Source organism: Balaenoptera physalus (assembly GCF_965194825.1).
Source record: "Balaenoptera physalus genome assembly, chromosome: 14".
In the NCBI taxonomy this organism is placed as follows: Eukaryota; Metazoa; Chordata; class Mammalia; order Artiodactyla; family Balaenopteridae; genus Balaenoptera; species Balaenoptera physalus.
Genome location: NC_138893.1, coordinates 21,062,347 through 21,083,697, shown reverse-complemented (window position 1 = coordinate 21,083,697; position 21,351 = coordinate 21,062,347). Strand labels below are relative to the sequence as shown.

Below are 21,351 nucleotides of genomic sequence, written 5' to 3'. Positions count from 1 at the left end.
CGCATTACAAGAGCCTGACAGCCCCCAACTCTCTCCCCATCACAGCTATGTGACAACCCCTAGCTTTGTCCCCATAACAGGTATGTGACAGCCCCCACCTGTCTCCACATCACAGGTATGTGACAGCCCTCAGGTCTCTCCCCATCACAGGTGCTTGACAATCCCCATTTCCTTCCCCATCACAGGTGTGTGACAGCCCCCAGCTCTCTCCACATTACAGGTGAGTGACAGCCCCTGGTCTCTCCCCATCACAGGTGATTTTTAGCCCCTAGATCTATCCCCATCACAGGTATGTGACAGCCCCCAGGTTTCTCCACATCATAGATGCCCGACAGCCCCCAACTCTCTCCCCATCACAAGTATGTGACAGCCCCCATCTGTCTCCGCATCACAGGTGCCTGACAGCCCCCAACTTTCTCCCCATCACAGGTATGTGACAGACCCCAGTATCTCCACATCACAGGTATGTGACAGCCACGACTTGTCACCGCATCACAAATATGTGTGAGCCCCAGCTCACTCCCCATCACAGGTGTTTGACAGGCCCCATCCGTCTCCCCTTCACAGGTGTGTGACAGCCCTCAACTCTCTGCCCATCACAGGTGACTGACAGCACCCAGCTCTCTCACCATCACAGGTATGTGACAGCCCCCAGCTTTTTCCGCATCACAGGTGTGTGACAGCCCCCAACTATCTCCCCGTCACAGGTATGTGACAGCCCCCAACTGTCTCCCCATTATAGGTATGTGAGAGACCCCAGCTGTCTCCACATCACAGGTATGTGAAAAGCCCAAGGTCTCTCCCCATCACAGGTATATGACAGGCCACAGCTGTCTCCACATCACAGGTATATGACAGCCCCCAGCTGTCTCCCCATTAGAGGTGACAGACCCCAGCTGTCTCCACATAACAGTTATGTGACAACCCCAAGCTCTCTGCCCATCACAGGTGTGTGACATTCCCCAGCTCTCTCCATATCACAGGTGCGTGACAACGCCCAGCTCTCTTCCCTTCACAGGTGGGTGACAGCACCCAGCTCTCTCCCCATCCCAGGTGAGTGAGAGCCCCCATCTATCTCCCCATTACAGGTGAGTGACAGCCCCCAGCTCTCTCCCCATCACATGTGAGTGGCAGCCTCCAGCTCTCTCCCCATCACAGGTATGTGACAACCCCCAGCTGTCTCAGCGACACAGGTATGTGAGAGTCCCCATCTCTCTCCCCATCCCAGGTGTGTGAGAGCCCCCAGCTCTCTCCACATCACAGGTGAGTGACAGCCCCCAACTCTCTCCCCATCTCATGTATCTGACAGCCCCCAGGTCTCTCCTCGTCACAGGTGCCTGACAGCCCCTACCTTTCTCCCCATCACAGGTATGTGTCAGCCCCCAACTGTCTCCACTTCACAGGTAACTGAAAGACACCAGCTGTCTCCCAATCATAGGTATGTGACAGCCCCAGGTCTCTCGCCATCACAGGTGTTTGACATTCCCCATCTCTTTCCCTATCACAAGTGTGTGACAGCCCCCAGCTCTCTCCCCATTACAGGTGAGTGACAGCCCTCAGCTCTCTCCCCATCACAGTTGTGTGACAGCCCCCAGGTCTCCCTCCATGACAGGGGAGGGACAGCCCCCAGCTCTCTCCCCATCATATGTATGTGACAGCCGCCAGCTGTCTCCGCATGACAGGTGCCTGACAGCCCCCAACTCTCTCCCCATCACAGGTATGTTAGAGCCCCCAGCTGTCTCCACATCACAGGTATGAAATTGCCACCAGCTCTCTCCGCATCACAGGTATGTGACAGCCCCCAGCTCTCTCCCCATCAAAGGTGTTTGACAGTCCCCAGCTCTCTCCCCATCACAGCTGTGTGACAGCCCCCAACTCTCTCCCCATCACAGATATATGATAGGCCCCAGCTGTCTCCACATCACAGGTATGTGACAGCCCCCAACTGTCTCGCCTTTATAGGTATGTGACATCCCCCAGCAGTCTCCACACCACAGGTATGTGACAACCCCAAGCTCTCTCCCAATCACAGGTGTGTGACCGTCCCCTGGTGTCTCCATATCACAGGTGCGTGACAATGCCGAGCTCTCTCCCCTTCACAGGTGAGTGACAGCCCCAAGCTCTCTCCACATCACTTTTGTGTGACAGCCTCCAGCACTCTCCCCATCACAGGTGTTTGACAGTCCCCATCTCTCTCCCCAACACAGGTATGTGAAAGTACCCAACTCTCTCCCCATCACAGGTATTTAACAGACCCCATTTCTCTCTCCATCACAGGTGAGGGACAGCCCCATCTCTCGCCCCATCACAGGTGAGTCACAGCCCTCAGCTCTCTCCCCATCACAGGTGAGTGACCTTCCCCTGGTGTCTCCATATCATAGGTGCGTGACAATGCCCAGTTCTCTCCCCTTCACAGGTGGGTGACAGACCCCAACTCTCTCCCCATCACAGGTATGTGAAAGTACCCAGCTCTCTCCCCATCACAGGTAAGTGACAACCCCAAGCTCTCTCCACATGACTTTTGTGTGACAGTCCCAAGCACTCTCCCCATCAGAGGTGTTTGACAGTCCCCATCACTCTCCCCAACACAGGTTTGTGAAAGTACCCAGCTCTCTCCCCACGACAGGTATTAAACAGCCCCCATCTCTCTCCCCATCACAGGTGAGTGACAGCCCACAGCTATCTTCCCATCACAGGTGTGTGAGTGCCCCCATCTCTCGCCTGATCACAGGTGAGTCACAGCCCCCAGCTCTCTCCCCATCAGAGGTGAGTGACAGCCCCTATCTCTCTCCCCATCACTGGTATGTGACAGCCCCCAGCTGTCTCCTCATGACAGGTGTGTGACAGCCCCCAGCTCTCTCCCCATCACAGGTATGTGACAGCCCCCAGCTCTCTCCCCATCACAGGTGAGTGACAGCCCCCAGCTCTCTCCCCATCACATGTGAGTGGCAGCCTCCAGCTCTCTCCCCATCACAGGTATGTGACAACCCCCAGCAGTCTCAGCGACACAGGTATGTGACAGTCCCCATCTCTCTCCCCATCTCAGGTATCTGACAGCCCCCAGGTCTCTCCTCGTCACAGGTGCCTGACAGCCCCTACCTTTCTCCCCATCACAGGTATGTGTCAGCCCCCAACTGTCTCCACTTCACAGGTAACTGAAAGACACCAGCTGTCTCCGCACCATAGGTATGTGACAGCCCCCAGGTCTCTCCCCATCACAGGTGTTTGACAGTCCCCATCTCTCTCCGCCTCACAGGTGCGTGACAGCCCCCAACTCTCTCCCCATCACAGGTATGTGACAGCCCCCAACTGTCTCCCCATTATAGGAATGTGATAGACCACAGCTGCCTCCACATCACATGTAAGTGACAAGCTCAAAGTCTCTCCACATCACAGGTGTGTGCTGTCCCCCGCTGTCTCCATATCACAGGTGCGTGACAACGCCCAACTCTCTCCCCTTCACAGGTGAGAGACAGCCCCCATCTCTCTCCCCATCACAGGTACGTGACAGCCCACAGCTATCTCCCCATCACAGGTGTGTGACCGTCCCCAACTGTCTCCATATCACAGGTGCGTGACAGCCCAAGCTCCCTCCCCATCACAGGTATGTGACAGCCGACATCTCTCTCCCCATCACAGGTGAGTGACAGCCACCAGCTCTCTCCCCATCACAGGTGATTGACAGCCCCCATCTCTCTTCTCATTACAGGTGTGTAACAACCCGCAGCACTCTCCCCATCACAGGTATGTGACAACCCCCAGCTGTCTCCGTCTCACAGGTGCGTGAGAGCCCCCAACGCTCTCCCCATCTCAGGTATAAGACAGGTCCCAACTGTCTCCACATCACAGGTATATGACAGCCGCCAGCTGTCTCCCCATTATAGGTGACAGCAGCCAGCTCTCTCCACATAACAGCTATGTGACAACCCCAAGCTCTCTCCCCATCCCAGGTGAGTGACATCCTCCAGCTCTCTCCCCATCACAGGTATGTGACAACCCCCAGGTGTCTCAGCGACGCAGATATGTGACAGTCCCGATCTCTTCCCCCATCACATGTGTGTGACAGCCCCCAGCTCTCTCCACATCACAGTTATGTGACAGCCCCCATTGCCTCGACATCACAGGTATGTGACAACCACTAGCTCTCTTCCCATCACAGGTGTTTCACAGTCCCCATCTCTCTCACCATCAGTGGTGTGTGACAGCCCCCAGCTCTCTCCCGTCACAGGTGTGTGACTGCCCCCAGCTCTCTCCCTATCACAAGTGACTGACAGTCGCCTGCTTTCTCCCCATCACAGGTATGTGCCAGCCGCCAGCTATCTCCTCGTCACAGGTGCCTGAGAGCCCCCACCTTTCTTCCCATCACAGGTAGGTGTCAAGCCCCAACTGTCTCCACATCACAGGTATCTGAAAGACACCAGCTGTCTCCGCATCACAGGTATGTGACAGCCGCAGGTCTCTCCCCATCACAGGTGTTTGACAGTCCCCATCTCTTTCCCCATCACAGGTGTGTGACAGCCCCCAGCCCTCTCCCCATCACAGGTGTGTGACACCCCCAGGTCTCTCCCCATGTCAGGGGAGTGACAGCACCCAGCTCTGTCCCCATCATAGGTATGTGACAGTCGCCAGCTGTCTCCGGATTACAGGTGCCTGAGAGCCTCCAACTCTCACCCCATCACAAGTATGTTATAGCCCCCGGCTGTCTATATTTCACAGGTATGTGACAGCCCCCAGCTCTCTCCACATCATAGGTGTTTGACAGTCCCCAGCTCTCTCCCCATCACAGCTGTGTGACATCCCCCATCGCTCTGCCCATCACGGGTGAGTGACAGCCCCAAGCTCTCTCCCCATCACAGGTGCCCGACATCCCCCAACTCTCTCCCCATCACAGGTATATTATACGCCCCAGCTGTCTCCACGTCACAGGTATGTGACAGTCCCCAGCTGTCTCCCCATTATAGGTATGTGACAGCCCCCAGAAATCTCCACATCACAGGTTTGTGACAACCCCAAGCTCTCTACCCATCACAGGTGTGTGACCATCCCCAGGTATCTCCATATCACAGGTGTGTGACTGCCCCCAGCTCTCTCCCTATCACAAGTGAGTGACAGCCCCCTGCTTTCTCCCCATCACAGGTATGTGCCAGCCGCCAGCTATCTCCTCGTCACAGGTGCCTGACAGCCCCCACCTTTCTTCCCATCACAGGTAGGTGTCAGGCCCCAACTGTCTCCACATCACAGGTATCTGAAATACACCAGCTGTCTCCGCATCACAGGTATGTGACAGCCCCAGGTCTCTCCCCATCACAGGTATTTGACAGTCCCCAGCTGTCTCCACATCACAGGTATGTGACAGCCCCCAGCTGTCTCCCCATTATAGGTATGTGACAGCCCCCATAAGTCTCCACATCACAGGTTTGTGACAACCCCAAGCTCTCTACGCATCACAGGTGTGTGACCATCACCAGGTATCTCCATATCACAGGTGCGTGACAATGCCCAGCTCTCTGCCCTTCACAGGTGTCTGACAGCCCCCAGCTCTCTCCCCATCACAGGTGAGTGACGGCCCCCAGCTGTTTCCCCATCACATGTATGTGACAGCCCGCATTTGTCTCCGTGTCACAGGTGCCTGACAGCCCCCAACTTTCTCTGCATCATATGTATGTGTCAGCCCTCTGCTTTCACCACATCACAGTTATGTGAAAGACACCAACTGTCTTCGCATCACAAGTATGTGACAGCCCCCATGACTCTCCCCACCACTGGTGTTTGACAGTCCCCATTTCTCTCCCCATCACAGGTGTGAGATAGCCACCAGCTCTCTCCCCATCACAGGTGAGTGACAGCCCCCAGCACTCTCCCCATCACAGGTATGTGACAGGCCACAGCTGTCTCCGCATCACAGGTTCCTGGCAGCCCACAACTCTCTCCCTATCACAGGTATGTGACAGCCTCCAGCTTTCTCCACATCACAGGTATGTGACAGCCCCAGCACTCTCCCCATCACAGGTGTTTGACATTTCCCAAAACTGTGCCCATCACAGGTGTGTGACAGCCCCAGCTCTGTCCCCATCACAGGTGTTTAACAGTCCCCATCTCTCTCACGACCACAAGTGTGTGACAGCCCCCAGCTGTCTCCGCATCACAGGTAGGTGAGAGCCCCCATTGTCTCCATATCACATGTATGTGACAACCACTACCTCTTTTCGCATCACGGGAGTTTAACAGTTCCCATCTCTCTCACCATCAGAGGTGTGTGACAGCCCCCAGCTCTCTCCCATCACAGGCGTAAGACTGCCCCCAGCTCTCTCCCTATCACAAGTGAGTGACAGCACCCTGCTTTCTCCCCATCACAGGTATGTGTCCGAGCCCAACTGTCTCCACATCACAGGAATCTGAAAGACACCAGCTGTCTCTGCCTCACAGGTATGTGACAAACCCAAGGTCTCTCCCCATCACAGATGTTTGACAGACCCCATCTCTTTACTCATAACAGGTGTGTGACAGCCCCCAGCTCTCTCCCCATTACAGGTGAGTGACCGCCCCCAGCTCTCTCCGCATCACAGGTGATTGACAGCCCCCAACTCTCTTCCCATTACAGGTGAGTAATAACCCCCTGCGATCTCCCCATCACAGGTATGTGACAGCCCCCAGCTGTCTCCGCATCACAGGTGCCTCACAGCCCCCAACTCTCTCCCCATTACAGATAACTTACAGCCCCCAGCTGTCTCCACATCACAGGTATGAAACAGACACCAGCTCTCTCCGCATAACAGGTATGTGACAGACCCCAGCTCTCTCCCCATCATAGGTGTTTGACAGCCCCCAGCTCTCTCCCCATCACAGGTGAGTGACAGCCCCCATCTCTCTCCCCATCACAGGTGAGTGACAGCCCCCATCTCTCTCCCCATCACAGGTGAGTGACAGCCCCAGCTCTCTCCCCATCACAGGTATGTGACAACCCCCATCTCTCTCCCCATCACAGGTGAGTGACAGCCCCCAGCTCTCTCCCCATCACAGGTATGTGACAGACCCCAGCTGTCTCCACATCACAGGTATGTGACAGCCCCCAGCTGTCTCCCCATTATAGGTGACAGCCCCCAGCTGTCTGCACATAACAGTTATGTGACAACCCCAAGCTCTCTCCCCATCACAGGTGTGTGACCTTCCCCAGCTGTCTCCATATCACAGGTGCGTGACAACGCCCAGCTCGCTTGCCTTCACAGGTGGGTGACAGCACCTAGCTCTCTCCCCATTACAGGTGAGTGACAGCCCCCAGCTCTCTCCCCATCACAGGTGAGTGGCAGCCTCCAGCTCTCTCCCCATCACAGGTATGTGACAACCCCCAGCTGTCTCATCGACACAGGTATGTGACAGTCCCCATCTCTCACCCCATCACAGGTGTGGGAGAAACCCCAGCTCTCTCCACATAACAGGTGAGTGACATCCCCCAGCTCTCTCCCCATCTCAGGTATCTGACGGCCCCCAGCTGTCTCCGCATCACAGGAGCCTGACAGCCCCCAACTCCCTCCGCATCACAGGTATGTGACAGCTCCCATTGTCTCCACATCACAGGTATGTGACAGCCACTAGCTCTCCTCCCATCACAGGTGTTTGACAGTCCCCATCTCTCTCACCATCAGAGGTGTGTGACAGCCCCCAGCTCTCTCCCCATTACAGGTGAGTGACAGCCCCCACCTCTCTCCCATCGCAGGTGTGTGACTACCGCCAGCTCTCTCCCTATCAAAAGTGAGTGACAGCCCCCTGCTTTCTCCCCATCACAGGTATGTGACAGCCCCCAGCTGTCTCCTCATCACAGGTGCCTGACAATCCCCACCTTTCTCCCCATCACAGGTATCTGAAAGACACCAGCTGTCTCTGCATCACTGGTATGTGACAGCCCCCAGGTCTATCCCCATCACAGGTGTTTGACAGTCCCCATCTCTTTCCCCATCACAGGTGTGTGACAGCCCCCAGTGCTCTCCCCATCACAGGTGAATGACAGCTCCTAGCTCTCTCCCCATCATAGGTATGTGACAGCCGCCAGCTGTCTCCGCATCACAGGTGCCTGACAGCCCCCAACTCTCTCCCCATCACAGGTATGTTACAGCCCCCAGCTGTCTCCACATCACTGGTATGAAACAGCCACCAGCTCTCCCGGCATCACAGGTATGTGACAGCCCCCAGCTCTCTCCCCATCATAGGTGTTTGACAGTCCCCAGCTCTCTCCCCATCAGAGCTGTGTGACAGCCTCCAGCTGTCTCCCCTTCACAGGTGAGTGACAGCCCCCAGCTGTCTCCCCATCACAGGTGCCCGATAGGACCCAACTCGCTCCCCATCACAGGTATATGATAGGCCCCAGCTGTCTCCACATCACAGGTATGTGAGAGCCCACAGCTGTCTCCCCATTATAGGTGACAGCACCCAGCTGTCTCCAAATAACAGTTATGTGACAACCCCAAGCTCTCTCCCCATCACAGCTGTGTGACCTTCCCCAGCTGTCTCCATATCACAGGTGCGTGACAACGCCCAGCTGTCCTTTCACAGGTGTTTGACAGAACCCAGCTCTCTCCCCATCACAGCTCTGTGACCTTCCACAGCTGTCTCCATATCACAGGTGCGTGACAACGCCCAGCTCTCTTCCTTTCACAGGTGGTTGACAGAACCCAGCTCTCTCCCCATCACATGTGAGTGAGAGACCCCATCTCTCTCCCCATTACAGGTGAGTGTCAGCCCCAAGCTCTCTCCCCATCACAGGTGAGTGGCAGCCTCCAGCTCTCTCCCCATCACAGGTATCTGACAGCCCCCCCCGCTCTCTCCGCATCACAGGAGCCTGACAGCCCCCAACTCTCTCCCCATCACAGGTATGTGACAGCCCCCATTGTCTCCACATCACAGGTATGTGACAACCCCTAGCTTTCTCCCCATAACAGTTATGTGACAGCCCCCACCTGTCTCCACATCACAGGTATGTGACAGCCCCCAGGTCTCTCCCCATCACAGGTGTTTGACAATCCCCATCTCCTTCCCCATCACAGGTGTGTGACAGCCCCCAGCTCTCTCCCCGTTACAGGTGAGTAACAGCCCCTAGGTCTCTCCCCATCACAGGTGATTTTAAGCCCCCAGCTCTCTCCCCATCACAGGTATGTGACAGCCCCCAGGTGTCTCCACATCATAGGTGCCAGACAGCTGCCAACTCTCTCCCCATCAAAGGTATGTGACAGCCCCCAGCTGTCTCCGCATCACAGGTGCCTGACAGCCCCCAACTCTCTCTCCATCACAGGTATGTGACAGACCCCAGTATCGCCACATCACAGGTATGTGGCAACCACGACTTGTCTCCGCATCACAAATATGTGTGAGCCCCAGCTCACTCCCCATCACAGGTGTTTGAGAGTCCCCATCCATCTCCCCTTCACAGGTGTGTGACAGCCCCCAGCTCTCTGACCATGACAGGTGAGTGACAGCCCCCAGCTCTCTCCCCATCACAGGTATGTGACCGCCCCCACCTATCTCCCCATCACACGTATGTGTCAGCCCCCGACTGTCTCCACTTCACAGGGATCTGAAAGACACAAGCTGTCTCCGCATCACAGGTATGTGACAGCCCCCAGGTCTCTCCCCATCACAGGTGTTTGACAGTCCCCATCTCTTTCCCCATCACAGGTGTGTGACAGCCCCCAGCTCTCTCCCCATCACAGGTGAGTGACAGCCCCAGGTCTCTCCCCATCACAGGTATGTGACAACCCCCATCTCTCTCCCCATCACAGGTGAGTGACAGCCCCCAGCTCTCTCCCCATCACAGGTATGTGACAGACCCCAGCTGTCTCCACATCACAGGTATGTGACAGCCCCCAGCTGTCTCCCCATTATAGGTGACAGCCCCCAGCTGTCTGCACATAACAGTTATGTGACAACCCCAAGCTCTCTCCCCATCACAGGTGTGTGACCTTCCCCAGCTGTATCCATATCACAGGTGCGTGACAACGCCCAGCTCTCTTGCCTTCACAGGTGGGTGACAGCACCTAGCTCTCTCCCCATTACAGGTGAGTGACAGCCCCCAGCTCTCTCCCCATCACAGGTGAGTGGCAGCCTCCAGCTCTCTCCCCATCACAGTTATGTGACAACCCCCAGCTGTCTCATCGACACAGGTATGTGACAGTCCCCATCTCTCACCCCATCACACGTGTGGGAGAACCCCCAGCTCTCTCCACATAACAGGTGAGTGACATCCCTCAGCTCTCTCCCCATCTCAGGTATCTGACGGCCCCCAGCTGTCTCCACATCACAGGAGCCTGACAGCCCCCAACTCCCTCCGCATCACAGGTATGTGACAGCTCCCATTGTCTCCACATCACAGGTATGTGACAGCCACTAGCTCTCCTCCCATCACAGGTGTTTGACAGTCCCCATCTCTCTCACCATCAGAGGTGTGTGACAGCCCCCAGCTCTCTCCCCATTACAGGTGAGTGACAGCCCCCACCTCTCTCCCATCGCAGGTGTGTGACTACCCCCAGCTCTCTCCCTATCAAAAGTGAGTGACAGCTCCCTGCTTTCTCCCCATCACAGGTATGTGACAGCCCCCAGCTGTCTCCTCGTCACAGGTGCCTGACAATCTCCACCTTTCTCCCCATCACAGGTATCTGAAAGACACCAGCTGTCTCCGCATCACTGGTATGTGACAGCCCCCAGGTCTATCCCCATCACAGGTGTTTGACAGTCCCCATCTCTTTCCCCATCACAGGTGTGTGACAGCCCCCAGTGCTCTCCCCATCACAGGTGAATGACAGCTCCCAGCTCTCTCCCCATCATAGGTATGTGACAGCCGCCAGCTGTCTCCGCATCACAGGTGCCTGACAGCCCCCAACTCTGACCCCATCATGACTATGTCACAGCCTCCAGATGTCTGCACATAACAGGTATGTGACAAACACCAGCTGTCTCCGCATTACAGGTATGTGACAGCCCCCAGCTCTCTCCCCATCACAGGTGTTTGACAGCCCCCAGCTCTCTCCCCATCAGAGCTGTGTGACAGCCTCCAGCTGTCTCCCCTTCACAGGTGAGTGACAGCCCCCAGCTGTCTCCCCATTACAGGTGCCCGACAGGACCCAACTCTCTCCCCATCACAGGTATATGATAGGCCCCAGCTGTCTCCACATCACAGGTATGTGAGAGCCCACAGCTGTCTCCCCATTATAGGTGACAGCACCCAGCTATCTCCAAATAACAGTTATGTGACAACCCCAAGCTCTCTCCCCATCACAGGTGTGTGACCTTCCCCAGCTGTCTCCATATCACAGGTGCGTGAGAACGCCCAGCTCTCTTGCCTTCACAGGTGGGTGAGAGCACCTAGCTCTCTCCCCATCACAGGTGAGTGGCAGCCTCCAGCTCTCTCCCAATCACAGGTATGTGACAACCCCCAGCTGTCTCATCGACACAGGTATGTGACAGTCCCCATCTCTCACCCCATCACAGGTGTGGGAGAACCCCCAGCTCTCTCCACATAACAGGTGAGTGACATCCCCCAGCTCTCTCCCCATCTCAGGTATCTGACGGCCCCCAGCTGTCTCCGCATCACAGGAGCCTGACAGCCCCCAACTCCCTCCGCATCACAGGTATGTGACAGCTCCCATTGTCTCCACATCACAGGTATGTGACAGCCACTAGCTCTCCTCCCATCACAGGTGTTTGACAGTCCCCATCTCTCTCACCATCAGAGGTGTGTGACAGCCCCCAGCTCTCTCCCCATTACAGGTGAGTGACAGCCCGCACCTCTCTCCCATCGCAGGTGTGTGACTACCCCCAGCTCTCTCCCTATCAAAAGTGAGTGACAGCCCCCTGCTTTCTCCCCATCACAGGTATGTGACAGCCCCCAGCTGTCTCCTCATCACAGGTGCCTGACAATCCCCACCTTTCTCCCCATCACAGGTATCTGAAAGTCACCAGCTGTCTCCGCATCACTGGTATGTGACAGCCCCCAGGTCTATCCCCATCACAGGTGTTTGACAGGCCCCATCTCTTTCCCCATCACAGGTGTGTGACAGCCCCCAGTGCTCTCCCCATCACAGGTGAATGACAGCTCCCAGCTCTCTCCCCATCATAGGTATGTGACAGCCGCCAGCTGTCTCCGCATCACAGGTGCCTGACAGCCCCCAACTCTCTCCCCATCACAGGTATGTTACAGCCCCCAGCTGTCTCCACATCACTGGTATGAAAGAGCCACCAGCTCTCTCGGCATCACAGGTATGTGACAGCCCCCAGCTCTCTCCCCATCATAGGTGTTTGACAGTCCCCAGCTCTCTCCCCATCAGAGCTGTGTGACAGCCTCCAGCTGTCTCCCCTTCACAGGTGAGTGACAGCCCCCAGCTGTCTCCCCATCACAGGTGCCCAACAGGACCCAACTCTCTCCCCATCACAGGTATATGATAGGCCCCAGCTGTCTCCACATCACAGGTATGTGAGAGCCCACAGCTGTCTCCCCATTATAGGTGACAGCACCCAGCTGTCTCCAAATAACAGTTATGTGACAACCCCAAGCTCTCTCCCCATCACAGCTGTGTGACCTTCCCCAGCTGTCTCCATATCACAGGTGCGTGACAACGCCCAGCTCTCTTCCTTTCACAGGTGGGTGACAGAACCCAGCTCTCTCCCCATCTACTGGTGAGTGAGAGACCCCATCTCTCTCCCCATTACAGGTGAGTGACAGCCCCAAGCTCTCTCCCCATCACAGGTGAGTGGCAGCCTCCAGCTTTCTCCCCATCACAGGTATCTGACAGCCCCCCCGCTCTCTCCACATCACAGGAGCCTGAGAGCCCCCAACTCTCTCCCCATCACAGGTATGTGACAGCCCCCATTGTCTCCACATCACAGGTATGTGAAAACCCCTAGCTTTCTCCCCATAACAGTTATGTGACAGCCCCCACCTGTCTCCACATCACAGGTATGTGACAGCCCCCAGGTCTCTCCCCATCACAGGTGTTTGACAATCCCCATCTCCTTCCCCATCACAGGTGTGTGACAGCCCCCAGCTCTCTCCCCGTTACAGGTGAGTAACAGCCCCTAGGTCTCTCCCCATCACAGGTGATTTTAAGCCCCCAGCTCTCTCCCCATCACAGGTATGTGACAGCCCCCAGGTGTCTCCACATCATAGGTGCCAGACAGCTCCCAACTCTCTCCCCATCAAAGGTATGTGACAGCCCCTAGCTGTCTCCGCATCACAGGTGCCTGACAGCCCCCAACTCTCTCTACATCACAGGTATGTGACAGACCCCAGTATCGCCACATCACAGGTATGTGGCAGCCACGACTTGTCTCCGCATCACAAATATGTGTGAGTCCCAGCTCACTCCACATCACAGGTGTTTGAGAGTCCCCATCCATCTCCCTTCACAGGTGTGTGACAGCCCCCAGCTCTCTGACCATCACAGGTGAGTGACAGCCCCCAGCTCTCTCCCCATCACAGGTATGTGACCGCCCCCACCTATCTCCCCATCACACGTATGTGTCAGCCCCCGACTGTCCCCACTTCACAGGGATGTGAAAGACACAAGCTGTCTCCGCATCACAGGTATGTGACAGCCCCCAGGTCTCTCCCCATCACAGGTGTTTGACAGTCCCCATCTCTTTCCCCATCAGAGGTGTGTGACAGCCCCCAGCTCTCTCCCCATTACAGGTGAGTGACAGCCCCCACCTCTCTCCCCATCACAGGTGTGTGACAGCCCCCAGGTCTCTCCCCATGACAGGGGAGTGACAGCCCCCATCTCTCTCCCCATCACAGGTGAGTGACAGCCCCAGCTCTCTCCCCATCACAGGTATGTGACAATCCCCATCTCTCTCCCCATCACAGGTGAGTGACAGCCCCCAGCTCTCTCCCCATCACAGGTATGTGACAGACCCCAGCTGTCTCCACATCACAGGTATGTGACAGCCCCCAGCTGTCTCCCCATTATAGGTGACAGCCCCCAGCTGTCTGCACATAACAGTTATGTGACAACCCCAAGCACTCTCCCCATCATAGGTGTGTGACCTTCCCCAGCTGTATCCATATCACAGGTGCGTGACAACGCCCAGCTCTCTTGCCTTCACAGGTGGGTGACAGCACATAGCTCTCTCCCCATTACAGGTGAGTGACAGCCCCCAGCTCTCTCCCCATCACAGGTGAGTGGCAGCCTCCAGCTCTCTCCCCATCACAGTTATGTGACAACCCCCAGCTGTCTCATCGACACAGGTATGTGACAGTCCCCATCTCTCACCCCATCACACGTGTGGGAGAACCCCCAGCTCTCTCCACATAACAGGTGAGTGACATCCCCCAGCTCTCTCCCCATCTCAGGTATCTGACGGCCCCCAGCAGTCTCCGCATCACAGGAGCCTGACAGCCCCCAACTCCCTCCGCATCACAGGTATGTGACAGCTCCCATTGTCTCCACATCACAGGTATGTGACAGCCCCTAGCTCTCCTCCCATCACAGGTGTTTGACAGTCCCCATCTCTCTCACCATCAGAGGTGTGTGACAGCCCCCAGCTCTCTCCCCATTACAGGTGAGTGACAGCCCCCACCTCTCTCCCATCGCAGGTGTGTGACTACCGCCAGCTCTCTCCCTATCAAAAGTGAGTGACAGCCCCCTGCTTTCTCCCCATCACAGGTATGTGACAGCCCCCAGCTGTCTCCTCGTCACAGGTGCCTGACAATCCCCACCTTTCTCCCCATCACAGGTATCTGAAAGACACCAGCTGTCTCCGCATCACTGGTATGTGACAGCCCCCAGGTCTATCCCCATCACAGGTGTTTGACAGTCCCCATCTCTTTCCCCATCACAGGTGTGTGACAGCCCCCAGTGCTCTCCCCATCACAGGTGAATGACAGCTCCCAGCTCTCTCCCCATCATAGGTATGTGACAGCCGCCAGCTGTCTCCGCATCACAGGTGCCTGACATCCCCCAACTCTCTCCCCATCACAGGTATGTTACAGCCCCCAGCTGTCTCCACATCACTGGTATGAAAGAGCCACCAGCTCTCTCGGCATCACAGGTATGTGACAGCCCCCAGCTCTCTCAACATCATAGGTGTTTGACAGTCCCCAGCTCTCTCCCCATCAGAGCTGTGTGACAGCCTCCAGCTGTCTCCCCTTCACAGGTGAGTGACAGCCCCCAGCTGTCTCCCCATCACAGGTGCCCGACAGGACCCAACTCTCTCCCCATCACAGGTATATGATAGGCCCCAGCTGTCTCCACATCACAGGTATGTGAGAGCCCACAGCTGTCTCCCCATTATAGGTGACAGCACCCAGCTGTCTCCAAATAACAGTTATGTGACAACACCAAGCTCTCTCCCTATCACAGCTGTGTGACCTTCCCCAGCTGTCTCCATATCACAGGTGCGTGACAACGCCCAGCTCTCTTCCTTTTACAGGTGGGTGACAGAACCCAGCTCTCTCCCCATCACATGTGAGTGAGAGACCCCATTTCTCTCCCCATTACATGTGAGTGTCAGCCCCAAGCTCTCTCCCCATCACAGGTGAGTGGCAGCCTCCAGCTCTCTCCCCATCACAGGTATCTGACAGCCCCCCCGCTCTCTCCGCATCACAGGAGCCTGACAGCCCCCAACTCTCTCCCCATCACAGGTATGTGACAGCCCCCATTGTCTCCACATCACAGGTATGTGACAACCCCTAGCTTTCTCCCCATAACAGTTATGTGACAGCCCCCACCTGTCTCCACATCACAGGTATGTGACAGCCCCCAGGTCTCTCCCCATCACAGGTGTTTGACAATCCCCATCTCCTTCCCCATCACAGGTGTGTGACAGCCCCCAGCTCTCTCCCCGTTACAGGTGAGTAACAGCCCCTAGGTCTCTCCCCATCACAGGTGATTTTAAGCCCCCAGCTCTCTCCCCATCACAGGTATGTGACAGCCCCCAGCTGTCTCCGCATCACAGATGCCTGACAGCACCCAACTCTCTCTCCATCACAGGTATGTGACAGACCCCAGTATCGCCACATCACAGGTATGTGGAAGCCACGACTTGTCTCCGCATCACAAATATGTGTGAGCCCCAGCTCACTCCCCATCACAGGTGTTTGAGAGTCCCCATCCATCTCCCCTTCACAGCTGTGTGACAGCCCCCAGCTCTCTGACCATCACAGGTGAGTGACAGCCCCCAGCTCTCTCCCCATCACAGGTATGTGACCGCACCCACCTATCTCCCCATCACACGTATGTGTCAGCCCCCGACTGTCTCCACTTCACAGGGATCTGAAAGACACAAGCTGTCTCCGCATCACAGGTATGTGACAGCCCCCAGGTCTCTCCCCATCACAGGTGTTTGACAGTCCCCATCTCTTTCCCCATCACAGGTGTGTGACAGGCCCCAGCTCTCTCCCCATTACAGGTGAGTGACAGCCCCCACCTCTCTCCCCATCACAGGTGTATGACAGCCCCCAGGTCTCTCCCCATGACAGGGGAGTGACAGCCCCCAGCTCTCTCCCCATCATAGGTATGTCACAGCCGCCAGCTGTCTCCGCATCACAGGTGCCTCACAGTCCCCAACTCTCTCCCTATCACAGGTATGTGACAGACCCCAGCTCTCTCCCCATCATAGGTGTTTGACAGCCCCCAGCTCTCTCCTCATCACAGGTGAGTGACAGCCCCCAGCTCTCTCCCCATCATAGGTGTTTGACAGTCCCCAGCTCTCTCCCCATCACAGGTGAGTGACAGCCCCCAACTCTCTCCCCATCTCAGGTGCCCAACAGCACCCAACTCTCTCCCCATCACAGGAATATGATAGACCCCTGGTGTCTCCACATCACAGGTATGTGACAGCCCCCATCTGTCTCCCCATTACAGCTATGTGACAGCCCCCAGCAGTCTCCACATCACAGGTATGTGACAACCCCAAGCTCTCTCCCCATCACAGGTGTGTGACCGTCCCCAGGTGTCTCCATATCACAGGTGCGTGACAATGCCCAGCTCTCTCCCCTTCACAGGTGGGTGACAGACCCCAGCTCTCTCCCCATCACAGGTGTGTGACAGCCCCCAGCTCTCTCCATATCATAGGTGTTTGACAGTCCCCATCTCTCTCCGCCTCACTGGTGCGTGACAGCCCCCAACTCTCTCCCCATCACAGGTATGTGACAGCCCCGAACTGTCTCCCCATTATAGGTATGTTATAGACCCCAGCTGTCTCCACATCACACGTTTGTGGCCAGCCCAAGGTCTCTCCCCATCACAGGTGTGTGCCGTCCCCAGCTGTCTCCATATCACAGGTGCGTGACAACACCCAAGTCTCTCCCCTTCACAGGTGGGTGAGAGCCCCGAGCTCTCTCCCCATCACAGGTGAGAGACAGCCCCCATCTCTCTCCCCATTACAGGTGAGTGACAGCCGCCAGCTTTCTCCCCATTACACGTGAGTAACAGCCCCCAGGTCTCTCCCCATCACAGGTGATTTTAAGCCCCCAGCTCTCTCCCCGTCACAGGTATGTGACAGCCCCCAGGTGTCTCCACATCATAGGTGCCCGACAGCTCCTAACTCTCTCCCCATCACAGGTATGTGACAACCCCGATCTGTCTCCGCATCACAGGTGCCTGACAGCCCCCACCTCTCTCCCCATCACAGGTATGTGAACAGACTCCAGTATCTCCACATCACAGGTATGTGACAGACACGACTTGTCTCCGCATCACAAATATGTGTGAGCACCAGCTCACTCGCCATCACAGGTGCCTGACAGTCCCCATCCGTCTCCCCTTCACAGGTGTGTGACAGCCCCCAACTCTCTGCCCATCACAGGTGACTGAGAGCCCCCAGCTCTCTCCCCATCACAGGTATGTGACAGCCCCCAGCTTTTTCCGCATCACACGTGCATGACAGCCCCCAACTCTCTCCCCGTCACAGGTATGTGACAGCCCCCAACTGTCTCCCCATTATAGGTATGTGAGAGACCCCAGCTGTCTCCACATCACAGGTATGTGACAAGCCCAAGGTCTCTCCCCATCACAGGTATATGACAGGCCACAGCTGTCGCCACATCACAGGTATATGACAGCCCCCAGCTGTCTCCCCATTATAGGTATGTGACAACCCCCACCTGTCTCCACATAACAGTCATATGACAAACCCAAGCTCTCAGCCCATCACAGGTGTGTGACATTCCCCAGGTGTCTGCATATCACAGGTGCTTGACAACGCCGAGCTCTCTTCCCTTCACAGGTGGGTGACAGCACCCAGCTCTCTCCCCATCCCAGGTGAGTGAGAGCCCCCATCTCTCTCCCCATTACAGGTGAGTGACAGCCCCCAGCTCTCTCCCCATCACAGTTATGTGACAACCCCCAGCTGTCTCAGCGACACAGATATGTGAGAGTTCCCATCTCTCTCCCCATCCCAGGTGTGTAACAGCCCCCAGCTCTCTCCCCATCACAGGTGAGTGACCGTCCCCTGGTGTCTCCATATCACAGGTGCGTGACAATGCCCAGCTCTCTCCCCTTCACAGGTGGGTGACACACCCCAGCTCTCTCCCCATCACAGGTATGTGAAAGTACCCAGCTCTCTCCCCATCACAGGTAAGTTACAGCCCCATGCCTTCTCCACATCACTTTTGTGTGTAAGCCCCAAGCACTCTCCCCATCACAGGTGTTTGACAGTCCCCATCACTCTCTCCAACACAGGTTTGTGAAAGTACCCAGCTCTCTCCCCATCACAGGTATTAAACAGCCCCCATCGCTCTCCCCATCACAGGTGAGTGACAGCCCACAGCTATGTCCCCTCAAAGGTGTGTGACAGCCCCCATGTCTCGCCCGATCACAGGTGAGTCACAGCCTCCAGCTCTCTCCCCATCACAGGTGAGTGACAGCCCCTAGCTCTCTCCCCATCACAGGTATGTGACAGCCCCCAGCTGTCTCCACATCACAGGTGTGTGACAGCCCCCAGCTCTCTCCCCATCACAGGTATGTGACAGCCCCCAGCTCTCTCCCCATCACAGGTGATAGACAGCCACTATCTCTCCTCCCATCACAGGTGCGTAAAAGCCCCCAGCTCTATTCCCATCACAGGTATGTGACAGCCCCCAGCTCTCTCCATATCTTAGGTTTTTGACAGTCCCCATCTCTCTCCGCCTCACAAGTGTGTGACAGCCCCCAACTCTCTCCCCATTACAGGTATGTGACAGCCCCCAACTGTCTCCCCATTATAGGTATGTGATAGACCCCAGCTGTCTCCACATCACATGTATGTGACAAGCCCAAGGTCTCTCCCCATCACAGGTGTGTGCCGTCCCCAGCTGTCTCCGTATCACAGGTGCGTGACAACGCCCAACTCTCTCCCCTTCACAGGTGAGACAGCCCCTATCTCTCTCCCCATCACAGGTGTCTGACAGCCCCCAGCTGTCTCCACATCACAGGAGCCTGACAGCCCCCAACTCTCTCCCCATCACAGGTATGTGACAACTTCTAGCTTTCTCCCCATAACAGGTATGTGACAGCCCCCACCTGTCTCCACATCACAGGTATGTGACAGCCCCCAGGTCTCTCCCCATCACAGGTGTTTGACAATCCCCATCTCCTTCCCCATCACAGGTGTGTGACAGCCCCCAGCTCTCTCGCCATTACAGGTGAGTGACAGCCCCCAGGTCTCTCCCCATCACAGGTGATTTTAAGCCCCTAGATCTCTCCCCATCACAGGTATGTGACATCCCAAAGGTTTCCCCACATCATAGATGCCCGACAGCCCCCAACTCTCTCTGCATCACAGGTATGTGACAGCCCCCAGCTGTCTCCGCATCACAGGTGCCTGACAGCCCCCAACTCTCTCCCCATCACAGGTATGTGACAGACCCCAGTATCTCCACATCACAGATATGTGACAGCCACGACTTTTCACCGCATCACAAATATGTGTGAGCCCCAGCTCACTCCCCATCACAGGTGTTTGACAGGCCCCATCAGGCTCCCCTTCAGAGGTGTGTGACAGCCCTCAACTCTCTGCCCATCACAGGTGACTGACAGCCACCAGCTCTCTCCCCATCACAGGTATGTGACATCCCCCAGCTTTTTCCACATCACAGGTATGTGACAGCCCCCAACTGTCTCCCCATTATAGGTATGTGAGAGACCCCAGCTGTCTCCACATCACAGGTATGTGACAAGCCCAAGGTCTCTCCCCACCACAGGTATATGACAGGCCACAGCTGTCTCCACATAATAGGTATATGACAGCCCCCAGCTGTCTCCCCATTAGAGGTGACAGCCCACAGCTGTCTCCACATAACAGTTATGTGACAACCCCACGCTCTCTGCCCATCACAGGTGTATGACATTCCCCAGCTGTCTCCATATCACAGGTGCGTGACAACGCCCAGCTCTCTTGCCTTCACAGGTGGGTGACAGCACCCAGCTCTCTCCCCATCCCAGGTGAGTGACAGCACCCAGCTCTCTCCCTATTACAGGTGAGTGACAGCCCCCAGCTCTCTCCCCATCACAGGTGAGTGGCAGCCTCCAGCTCTCTCCCCATCACAGGTATGTGACAACCCCTTCTGTCTCTGTGACACAGATATGTGAAAGTCCCCATCTCTCTCCCCATCACAGGTGTGTGACAGCCCCCAGCTCTCTCCACATCACAGGTGAGTGACAGCCCCCAGCTCTCTTCCCATCACAGGTATGTGACAGCCCCCAGGTCTCTCCTCGTCACAGGTGCGTGACAGCCCCCAACTCTCTCCCCATCACAGGTATATGACAGGCCCCAGCTGTCTCCACATCACAGATATATGACAGGCCCCAGCTCTCTCCCCATTATAGGTGACAACCCCAAGCTATCTCCCCATCACTGGTGTGTGACCTTCCCCAGCTGTCTCCATATCACAGGTGTGTGACAACGCCCAGCTCTCTTCCCTTCACAGGTGGGTGACAGCACCCAGCTCTCTCCCCATCCCAGGTGAGTGAGAGCCCCCATCTCTCTCCCCATCCCAGGTGTGTGCCAGCCCCCAGCTCTCTCCACATCACAAGTGAGTGACAGCCCCCAACTCTCTCCCATCTCAGGTATCTGACAGCCCCCAGGTCTCTCCTCGTCACAGGTGCCTGACAGCCCCTACCTTTCTCCCCATCACAGGTATGTGTCAGCCCCCAACTGTCTCCACTTCACAGGTAACTGAAAGACACCAGCTGTCTCTGCATCATAGGTATGTGATAGCCCCCAGGTCTCTCCCCATCACAGGTGTTTGACATTCTCCATCTCTTTCCCTATCACAGGTGTGTGGCAGCCCGCAGCTCTCTCCCCATTACAGGTGAGTGACAGCCCCCTGCTCTCTCCCCATCACAGGTGTGTGACATCCCCCAGGTCTCTCCCCATGATAGGGGAGTGACA

The 21,351-nt window shown here is 56.4% G+C and overlaps 1 long non-coding RNA gene across 2 annotated transcripts in view; it reads right to left on the bottom strand.

Moving 5' to 3' along the window:
• LOC309642227 overlaps positions 1–21,351 on the bottom strand; it is a 159,741-nt gene that overhangs the window by 79,381 nt on the left and 59,009 nt on the right. The window lies entirely within an intron of this gene.